Source organism: Perognathus longimembris, chromosome 10 (assembly GCF_023159225.1).
Source record: "Perognathus longimembris pacificus isolate PPM17 chromosome 10, ASM2315922v1, whole genome shotgun sequence".
Lineage (NCBI taxonomy): Eukaryota > Metazoa > Chordata > Mammalia > Rodentia > Heteromyidae > Perognathus > Perognathus longimembris.
Window position 1 is genome coordinate 48,350,577 of NC_063170.1, and position 11,285 is coordinate 48,361,861.

An 11,285-nucleotide genomic window follows, 5' to 3' on the forward strand; every position below is an offset into this window, starting at 1 on the left:
AGAGAGAGAGAGAGATATGAAGCTGTGGCTCAAGTGGTAAAGTACCAGCCTTGAGTGGCAAGAGCTAAGGACAGTACCCAGGCCCTGAGTTCAAGCCCCAATACACACACACACACACACACACACACACACACACACACACACACACACACACAATCTCATGATTGGAAATGCAAAATATGCCAAAAAAGAGAAGTCTGTCCTAGCTCTGTCTCTGTTTGCTTGTGACTCATCCCAGAGCTATTTTGTGCACAGGCAGACCATAATATATGTTTTGTTCCACCTTTATTACACAAAGACAAAGACAATGGCCAGGCCACACTCTTCCGCACCAGCCCCAGGCTGCTTGGGCCAGTGAGATCCAGTCTGTAGCCAGGTGTCCCACAACAAGGAGAACACCTTCTGCATAGCAGTTACACAAACTAGTGTGTGACCTCATGGAAAAGTGAGATGAGGAATGCACATCAAATTGGGGGAATGCACGTTATAGTTTCAATTGGGTGTAAGTTAACTTTTAGGAGAACAAGGGGTGAAATAGACCACAGGGAATGGTAAATGACTGAGATAAGGTAAAGGCTGTGAGCTTTATGTTTCCTTACAGATAAAAGGGAAATAGAAAGGTAGGACTGTGGGTTGGGAACATGGCTTAGTGGTAGAGTGCTTGCCTAGCATGCATATGAAGCCCTGGGTTCAATTCCTCAGTACCACATAAACAGAAAAAATCAAAAGTGGTGCTGTGGCTCAAGTGGTAGAGTGCTAGCCTTGAGCAAAAGAAGATCAGGGACAGTGCTCAGGCCCTGAGTTCAAGCCTCAGGACTGGCAAAAAAAAAGAAGGATTGAGGATGAGGATGAGGAGGAATAGGAGGAAGAGGAGGAAGAGGAAGAAGAAGAAATGAGAAGAAGAAGAAGAAGAAGAAAGAAGGTGGGGAGGAAGAAAGAAAGGTGGGACAGTGCCCTTTGGGGGATGCAAACTTCAGGATTCTGAAGCCAGCCACAGATAATAGCAAGATGGGTTCCTTTTTTTTTTTTTTTTCCTGCTCATGTGAGAGGGCCTGTTTGTCCTTCTAGAATCTGTCTCCTTGGATTGACAGTGTTTGCAATTAATTGCGTTATGGAAATAAAAGGAGAGCAAACACCCAGCCCAGGGCAGGGACAGGATGTAGATTTTTAAGCTTGAAGTATCAGAGTGAGGCAACACACTTGTGAGTGCCAAATGCCCAGTGCTATTCACAGCCTGTAGGATGAAGGCCACCCCTTAGCCTGGCACCTGTTCATCAGTCCAGCCATCCATCCGTTCATCCATCCCTCCATCTACCCATTTATTTGTTTCCTGTATTTGACATATGGCCAACTCTGCACAGGCAGAGGACGCAGCTGTGGTTGAGGTGAACACAGCTTCTTTTCCTGGAGTTGCAATCTTGTATACATCTCACTAGGGTGGGGAGTGTGTGTGTGTGTGTGTGTGTGTGTGTGTGTGTGTGTGTGTGTGTTGTTATGTGCTGCAGGGCCCTGAGATCCCCTGACACTAGGAAGCAGAGTAGCTTCATGGAAGAGGCAAAAACCAAGGTGAGCTGGGCCCAGTTGTCAGGCTAAGGGTGTTGAGGGGTTCCCAAAGGGATGAAAAGTGAGGTAAAGGGGGACGAGAAGAGACCCGCAGACTAGAAACTGAATCCATTTCCCATGTTGGCTGTTCTTATCTGTCATGATTACATTTAGACCCCACAGGTGCCCTGTCAGGGTGATACTGTCATGTCCATTTAAAAAGTGAGTTTTCTGAAGTTCAGAGATGTGGGGTAGTTGCCTTAGGACCACACAGCCAAGACGGAGTGAGTGCAAGCCTTAAAGTAGGTTTCACCTCCATGGTACTCTGTCTGAAGCTGTTTTCCTCAGATAATTCCCACTTTTTTATGTGTGCATGTGCCTGTATTGGAGCCTGAACTTGGGGCCTGGGTTCTGTCCCTGAGTTCTTTAGTGTGTGGTTTGCATTCTACCACTTGAACCATAGCTCCACTTCCAGCATTTTGTGGTGAAAGAGAGACAGGAGTCTCACAGACTTTTCCTGCCTTAGGTGGTTTCAAACTGTGCTCTTCAGATCACAGCCTCCTGAAAGGCTAGGATTACAGATGTGAGCCCCCAGCTAGTCCCACATTCTTTACTCTCACTGTCTGTTGGCTGTTATTCCTTCTGTCTACATCTTTGTCATGTTGTTCCTGCTTCCTGGAGCCCACACCCACTTCAGCACAACTTTAACCTATCTAGCCCAGGTTGGCCTCAAACTCAGTGTGTACCCCAGGCTGGCATGGAACTTGTGATCACCCTACCTCTCAAATTCTGAGATTATAGACATATATCACTGTGCCTAGCTTTATTTATTTATTTATTTATTTTTTGGCCAGTCCTGGGCCTTGGACTCAGGGCCTGAGCACTGTCCCTGGCTTCTTCCCGCTCAAGGCTAGCACTCTGCCACTTGAGCCAACAGGGCCGCTTCTGGCCGTTTTCTGTATATGTGGTGCTGGGGAATCGAACCTAGGGCCTCGTGTATCCGAGGCAGGCACTCTTGCCACTAGGCTATATCCCCAGCCCTGTGCCTGGCTTTTGATCTTTATTTGAAGCCTATTTCAAACACAGATCAGGAGCAGCCTTTCCTCTCGCCAGCCATGTGACCTCAGGACATCACCTCAGCTGCTCCAGCTTCATTCTCATTTCTACAGTGAACACTGGGTGCATCATCTCCCTTCCAGGTGTTAAGGACTCCAGTGAGGTGATGTCCCGCGGCCATAGGGCCTGTACTGTCATAGGTCAACGTGAGTCACTAGCCACTAATTCACTAACACGTTCTTTCCTACTTTATTCATTGGCTTCCTAAATATTTCTTTTTTATTATCTTTAGATAGTTGTACAAAGGAGTTCCAATTCAGCATGCCAATTTTATGAGTTTAACACATTTTGGTCAATGTTACCCCTTCTATTATCCTCATGAATATTCCCAAGAATATTCCCCCCTGAATATTGGCCCAAGGCCAAGTAGACAGAAGGTATTTAAGCATAGCCGATGGAATGGAGTGATATGAGCTAGACTTTGAATATTGAAACACCCCACCTCCATCACTGGGGAACTATAAATTTGTCTTTCAGATCCTCTACCCAAAGCTTCCTGGTCTGTCAAACAGAAACCCTCTCAAAAAGAGCATCTTTACAGCACTTAAGATGTGCGCTGGGTGGGAGCCATGGTGACTAAGTCAGAGTTGCCAGCCCAGGGCTTGTAGGGAAAAGGTGTGATTCATCAAAGCCAGGTGGGTTGCTCTGAGGGGCCTCACCGGGTACTGTGAGAGCTCAGCTTCAATCATTGTCAAAATGCACAGTCAGACAGCAGTGGCTCACACCTCTAATCCTAGCTGTGCACAAAGCTTAGGTCTAAGGATTGTGGTTCGAAGCCAGCCAAAGCAGAAGAGGCTGTGAAACTCCAATTAGCCACTTTTAAAAAGCCAGAAGTGAAGCTGTGGCTCAATGGTAGAGTGCTAGTCTTCAGTGAAATAACTAAACAAGAGCCTAAGGCCCTGAGTTCAAGCCCTAGTACCAGTATTAAAACAAACAAATAAACACAAAATAGTCCAAGGGTTGGTGACTCATGCCTGTAATCCTAGTTACTCAGGAGGCTGAAATCTGATGATCAAGGTTTGAAGGCAGGAAAATCCATGAGACTCTTATCTTCAATTAACCACCCCCAAAATAGAGCACTAGCCTTGAGCACAAAAGCTCAGGGACAGCACCCAAGTTCAAGCCCAAGAACAACAAAAAACAAACAAAAAAAAGGTGACTTTGCTGAGCTAGGAATGTGGCTTAGTGATAGAGTGCTTGTCTAGTATGCATGAAACCTTGAGTTCAATTCCTCAGTACCACATAAACAGAAAAAGCCAGAAGGGGCACTGTGGCTCAAGGGTAGAGTGCTAGCCATTAACAAAAGAAGCTCAGGGACAGACAGGACTGGCAAAAGAAAAACCCCCACAAACTAAACATAGAACTACTCTATAATCCAGCAATACCACCCACTCTTGGGCATTTTTCCAAAGGACTGCAGATTAGGACACAGTAATGTCACTTGCACAACCATGTTCATTGCAGAACTATTCACCATAGCCAACGTATGAAAACAGCCCAGATGCACTCAGTGGACAAATGGATCAAGAAAACATGGTGTTGAAACACAATGGAATTTTACTCATCCATTTGCAATGAAATGGATAGACCTGAAAAAATGTATGTTAAGTGAAGTAAGTCAGAACCGGAGAGACAAAGGACACATATTTTCTCTCATATGTGGGAGCCAGAACTAATTTACAAATGTACAAGTGAATGCATGTGGGGTTGTATGTACGTGTACACAATGTATGGTATTTGCAGGGGAGAATTCAAGTGGTGGAATTCAAATGGTGTAGCTGATTAGAAGAACCCACAGTCCAACAAAATGAATAACAAGAATTGGATACCTGAAATGTATAGTGTTAAGGTTAAAGAGAGGGGCTAGAAGAATGAGGAGAGGAAGCGGGGTGAGAAGGCAGTGACGATATTCAATGCATGTCCTATGAAAGTAGAAAAATTGAGGAAAGGGGTTGTTTGGAGGGATGGAAGAATGATGAAAGGGGGGGGGGTGACATCAGGCAAGATCATTGTATTCATATCCTACTTTGTTGAATGGCAGTTCCTTTGTCCAACTACTTAAAGATAACAAAATGTAATTTTTAGAAGTTGTTTTTCAGCCATAAGGCAATGCCTAATCACCAGCATTTACTGCGATCACTTTCTCTGTTGCAAGCACTGAGATTAGCAGCTACTAGGTCTCTGCTCATTTAATCCTAAGACATCCAGTGTTAACGAGGTGGGGACTGTCACTCTGTCACCAGGGACTTTTACTCATGTGGAAGCTGACTCAGAGCCAGGGCTCCCAGCCAAGGCCTGCCCCAGGAACCACTCTGGGCCAGTCTGAATTGCTCCGGGTTCCTCTCCCGGCACTGCCGACCTCTGCCTGGGAGCACATGGAGGTCAGATCTGTTGGTCTGATACTAAGTGAGAGACTGAACTGCCTAGGTTAAGAGCCCCTGCCTCCAGGCTCTGCCTGCACGTGGTGTCATGGTAGCCAGAATAATGCCCCTTGCAAGGTTCTTGTTCTCATGCTGGGACCTTGGAATGTTGCCTTACATGGTCAAGAGACTGGGCAGATGTGATTCAGTTAGGAATCTGGAGTTTCTCAAGGATAATCCAAATGGACTGAGGTCATCACAACATTCCTTACAAGAGGGGTTTCCCTCCTATCTGTCTGGAAGACAGATGACAATGTAGTGACAAAGCAGAGAGGAAAAATAGTTTGGGGGAATTTGGTTTCTTTTGCGGTAGGATCTTGGCCCAGGTTGGCCTCAAACTGTGATCCTCCTGCTTTGGGCTCCTGGTGGCTGGGGTTACAGGTGTGAACTACCACCCTAAACCCAAAACAGAGATTTGAAGATGCTACACTGATGGCTTTAAAGATGGAAGGAAGAGCCAACAGCCATGAGACTAGAGGCAGACTTTGGAATCTAAAGGACAGGGGAACAGATTCTCTCCAGGCCTTTGGGTGGCCCCAGCCAACACCTTGTGGTCAGCTTAGTGAGTCTGAGAACTGAGAGGAATCACGTGTATGTTCTCTTAAACTATTTCATTTGGGTGATGTGTGAGGTCATTTGTCATTCTCTAAAAAATTAATTCCCCTAAGAAATTAATTTCCATGCCATGAAATAGGGGAAATATTCCTCAGATACATGAATAGGCAACACAACTTTAAAAACTGCAGTTTCACCAACCTACATGTTTGTTTTAGGGTGTGTGTGTGTGTGTGTGTGTGTGTGTGTGTGTGTGTGTGTGTGTGTGGTTTCCAGGGAAAGTCATTCATTAAAATCTATTCAATATACCATTATCAGCTGGGTGCCAGTGGTTCATGCCTATAATCCTAGCTATTCAGGAGGCTGAGATATGAGGATTAAGGTTAGGAGCCAGCCCAGGCAGATAAACTGAGAGACTATTATCTTCTATTAACTAGCAAAAGGCCAGAAGTAGAGGTGTGCTCAAGTGGCAGAGTGCCAGTCATGAGTGAACTCCAGGTCTAGGCTAAGCTCCTATACTAGAAAAAAAATGCCATTATAATGTTATGCTTTTTAAACTCTGATCTATCAGAAGAGCCTCGCGAAAAAGGGTGAATAAATGCAGCAATGGGACTCACTGGACACTGGGCTGAAAATGAACTATCTAACTTGTGGGTGGGGATGGGAGGGAAAAACTGGGAGAGACTGAGGGAAGGGGTGACACTGTCCCAAAAGAAATATACTTATTACCTGGTACAGGTAACTCTAACTCCTTTGTGCCTCACCTTTATAATAACAATTTTAAAAATTAAAATAGGAACTGTAAAAAAAGAAGAACAAGGGGCTGGGGATATGGCCTAGTGGCAAGAGTGCCTGCCTCATATACATGAGGCCCTGGGTTCAATTCCCCAGCACCACATATACAGAAAATGGCCAGAAGTGGCACTGTGGCTCAAGTGGCAGAGTGCTAGCCTTGAGCAAAAAGAAGCCAGGGACAGTGCTCAGGCCCTGAGTCCAAGCCCCAGGACTGGCCAAAAAAAAAAGAAAAAAAAAAAGAAGAAGAACAAGCCTATATGTGGGGGGAGGGTCAGAGCAGGGCGACCTGCTCACCAAGCGCACCAAAGAAAGTGGTCCACACAGATGTGCCTGGAATTCGGACTTGCCCCCCGGTATGAGGTAGGACTAGGAAATATGATTTAGGAAATTAGATGAGAAAAATGTCAGCAGAAAACTAGAAATTATATATATAAATACATACATATATATACACATATGAGTCATATGACTCATATACCCCAGACTTTTACGTCTGTGACCCTAGCTACTCAGGATGCTGAGATCTGAGGATCATGGTTCTCCAATAAACCACAAAAACACCAGAAGTGTTGCTGTGGCTCAAGTGGCAGAGCAGTAGCCTTGAACATAAAAGCTCAGGACCAGCACACATGTGCGCGTGCACACAGGCACACACACACACACATACACACTCAGGGCTGCTGGTGGCTACTTTACAGGATGACACGAGAGAATGCACCTTGCTTACAGTGGCTGGGAGTTTGCTTAGTCAGGTTAGAAGTATTTGTTGACGTGTCTGTCTGCAGATAGCTTTCAGGTTCCCCGAGGGCAGGAGCGTTCTGACACATGCCTGCCCTGCCTGCATCAGCGTCTGGCAAGGAGCAAACCCTCAGCCGCTGAGTGGAGCGTGCGCAGGTGGCACTTTCCCATGACCACCGTGCCTTCCCCTGAGGCTCTGCCAGTGACATCAGGATCAAAGATGTTACTTCCCTCTCTCTACCAAGGAACATGAGGCCCCAGAGGTAGATGACTTGATTCATGTCGCCAGACTGAGAGAAGCCTTTGATATCAAAACCTCTAGTAAGAATTCATTCCTTTGTGTGACATTAAATATTTATTGAGCACCTGCCATATACCAGGCATGTTCTAGGCAGTAGCATCTTTTTGGTGCTAGTTAGGAAGGCAGATCCATAAGTTCTCCAGTGTACCTAGTGAACACTACAAGGGGATGTGTACGCTGGAAAAACATGGCAGAAAGGGAGGTAGGAGAGAGCCTCAGGTCTATGGAGTTGTCAGGGTTAAGAGAACAGAATTGTTGAGCTACAACCTCAGCTCTTGTTATTTTTGAGACAAGGTTTTGCCCAGGCTGGCCTCAATTCACAATTTTCCTGCCTCAGATCTTTTTCTTTTTTCTCTTTTACTTTTCTCTCCTCCTCTTCTTTTTCATTTCCTTCTTCTTCTCCTTCCTTCTTCTTCCTCCTTCTTTTTCTTATTCATTGTGAGGCTTGAACTCAGGGCCTGGGCACTATTCCTGAGCTGTTTTGCTCAAGGCTAGCACTCTACCACTTTGAGCCACAGCCCCACTTCCAGTTTCCTGATGGTTAATTGGAGATAAGAGTTTCTTGGAGGGGCTGGGAAAGTGGCTTAGCACCACATAAATGGAAAAGGCCAAAAGTGGCTCTGTTGCTCAAGTGGTAGAGTGCTAGCCTTGAGCAAAAGGAAACCAGGGACAGTGCTTAGGTGCTGAGGTCAAGCCCCAGGACTGGCCAAAAAAAAAAAAAAAGTCTCATGGACTTTTTGCCTTGGCTGGCTTCAAACCATTATCCTCAGAGCTCAGCCTCCTGAGTAGCTAGGATCACAGGAGTGAATCACCAGTGTTCCACTTTCTTTTTTCTTTTCTTTTTTTTTTTTTTTGGCCAGTCTCGGGCTTGGACTCAGGGCCTGAGCACTGTCCCTGGCTTCTTTGTGCTCAAGGCTAGCACTCTGCCACTTGAGCCACAGCGCCACTTCTGGCCGTTTTCTGTATATGTGGTGCTGGGGAATTGAACCCAGGGCCTCATGTATATGAGGCAAGCACTCTTGCCACTAGGCCATATCTCCAGCCCCCAGTGCTCCACTTTCTTTCTTTTCTCAGAGCCTTGTGTTGCTCAGCTTTTCTGTTCACATCTGGTGTTTTACCATTTGAGCCACAACTCCAGTTGGGCATTTTGTTGGCTAATTGCAGTTGGAGTCTTGAGGAATTCTACCTAGGCTGGGTTCCAACTGAGATCCTCAAATCTCAACCTCCTAACTAGCTAACCCTACAAGCATGAGCCTGTAGTTTTCTTTCTTGATGGTGGTCACAATAACAACTGGCACTCTGTTGTGTGCCCAGCCCGCATCTCCTGTGTTTCTTCCTCAGCCCTTCCTTCCTTCCTTCCTTCCTTCCTTCCTTCCTTCCTTCCTTCCTTCCTTCCTTCCTTTCTTCCTTCCTTCCTTTCCTCCCTCCCTTCTTCCATTTATTTATTTGTTTACCTTTTTATTTAGTTCCAGTCGTGCACTAAATAAATAAATCCCCAAACTCACGGATTGGGCTCAGGTCCCTGAGCTACTGCTCTACCTCTTAAGCCACAGCTCCATTTGTGGTTTTCTGGTGGTTAACAGGAGACTAGAGTCCCAAGAACTTGTCCTGGCTGGCTTTGAATCATGACCCTCAGGTCTCAGCCTCCTGAGTAGCTAGGATTACAGGTGTGAGTCACCAACCCCCAGCGGAGATCTGGAGCTCACAGTTCAACAGCAGTCTGAACAGAAAATTCTATGAGATTCCATCTTCAAAATGACCAGCAAACAATATCTGGTAGACACGGAAATGTACATTTCATATATATATATTTCATATATATATATACGTATATATATGCAGAGGTTAATATTTATAGGAATGTCAGCATATATGCTCTATAGCAAAATATACAAATATACAAAGTACCACATTTTTTTTTGTCCAACATGGGGCTTGAACTCTAGGCCTGGACACTGTCCCCAAGCTCTTTAGCTCAAGGCTGGTGCTCTACCACTTGAGCTACAATACCACTTCCAGTTTTCTTGTGGTTAATTGGAGATAAGAGTCTCACGGACTACTTTTCTGCTCAGACTGGCTTTGAACTATGATCCTCAGATCTCAGCCTCCTGAGTAGCTAGCATTACAGGCGTGAACTACCAGCGCCCAGCTAAGTACCACATTCTTTTAAAAAATTTTTTTTCTATTTATTGTCAAAGTGATGTACAAAGAGGTTACAGTTTCATACGTTAGGCATTGGATACGTTTCTTGTACTGTTTGTTACCTACTCCCTCATTTCCCCCTCCCCCCAAGTACCACATTCTTTAGTCCTCCTCCTCCTCCTCCTCCTCCTCCTCCTCCTCCTCCTCCTCCTCCTCCTCCTCCCCCTCCTCCTCCTCGCCTTGGCACTGTCCCTGGGCTTCTTTTCTCTGGGAACTCTTTTTTTTTTTTTTTTTTTGCCAGTCCTGGGGGGGTGGTGGACTCAGGGCCTGAGTACTGTCCCTGGCTTCTTTTTGCTCAAGGCTAGCACTCTGTCACTTGAGCCACAGCACCACTTCTGGCCTTTTCTATATATGTGGTGCTGAGGAGTCGAACCCAGGGCTTCACATATATGAGGCAAGCACTCTTGCCACTAGGCCATATTCCCAGTTGGGCTTCTTTTCTCAAGGCTAGCACTCTACCACTTGAGCCATAGCACCACTTCTGGCTTTTTCTGTTTATATGGCACTGAGGAATTGAACCTAGGGGTTCATGCATGCTAGGCAAGCACTCTACCACTAAATAAATATCTTCTTTTATAGTAATTATTACACTCTGCCTTTTCTGATAAAAAATGACCAGCAAAGAACATGCTGGAGATGTGGTTTCGGTGGTAGAACACCAGTCAAACGAGGCAACCAACCATATGAGTACCACAAGAAAAGAAAAAGAAAGAAAGAAAAAATGCAATAGTGCAGTATGTGCTGTTTCCCTCCTTTGGTGTGGCTCCTGTTACTTAGCATAGTTATTTTGGGGTTCATTTATGTCATTGTGTACATTACAGTTAGCTTCTTTCTCTTGCTCAGCTCTGTTCTGCGTGAATACACCATGTAGTTCATCCTTTCACTTGTTACTGGTCCTATGGGTTATTTCCAAATTTGGACACTTACATATAAACCTGATATAAAGAGCCAGATGTAAGACTTGTTATAGACTCCTTTGGGGTAATAACCTGTAAGTGGGATGGCTGGATCATATGGTAGATAGGTATATGATTAACTTTTCTTTCTAGTGCTGACTGAATCCAGGGCCTCTCACATACTAGTCATGTTTAACTCTGTGTGTGTGTGTGTGTGTGTGTGTGTGTGTGCCAGTATTGTGTGTTGTGACTTGAACTCAGGGCCTGGGTACTCTCTCTTAGCTTGTTTTGCTCAAAACTAGCACTCTACCACTAGGGCCACACTTCCATGTTTGGGTTTTTGCTTGCTAAATGGTGGTAAGAGTCTCATGGACTTTACTGCGTGGGCTGGCCTTGAACTATGATCGTCAGATCTCAACCTCCTAAGTAGCTAGTATTACAGGCGTGAGCCGCCAGTGTCCCACTCCCTGTTTAACTTTCAAAGAAACTGTTTCCAAAGTAGCTGTGCCATTTTACACTTGTTATATGTATGTATGTATGCATATATATGTATATATATATATATATATTTAAACTTGGCAAACCATTTAATGTAGCCAAAAAAATCTCTAAGGTAGAAAGTAAAAGTTCTTACAGTTTTCTTCCTTAATGATTGCCCTAATTCACTGCCAGAAATCCTTCCATATTTCTTCTCCCTTGCTTTCCACAGTTGGGTGCAGA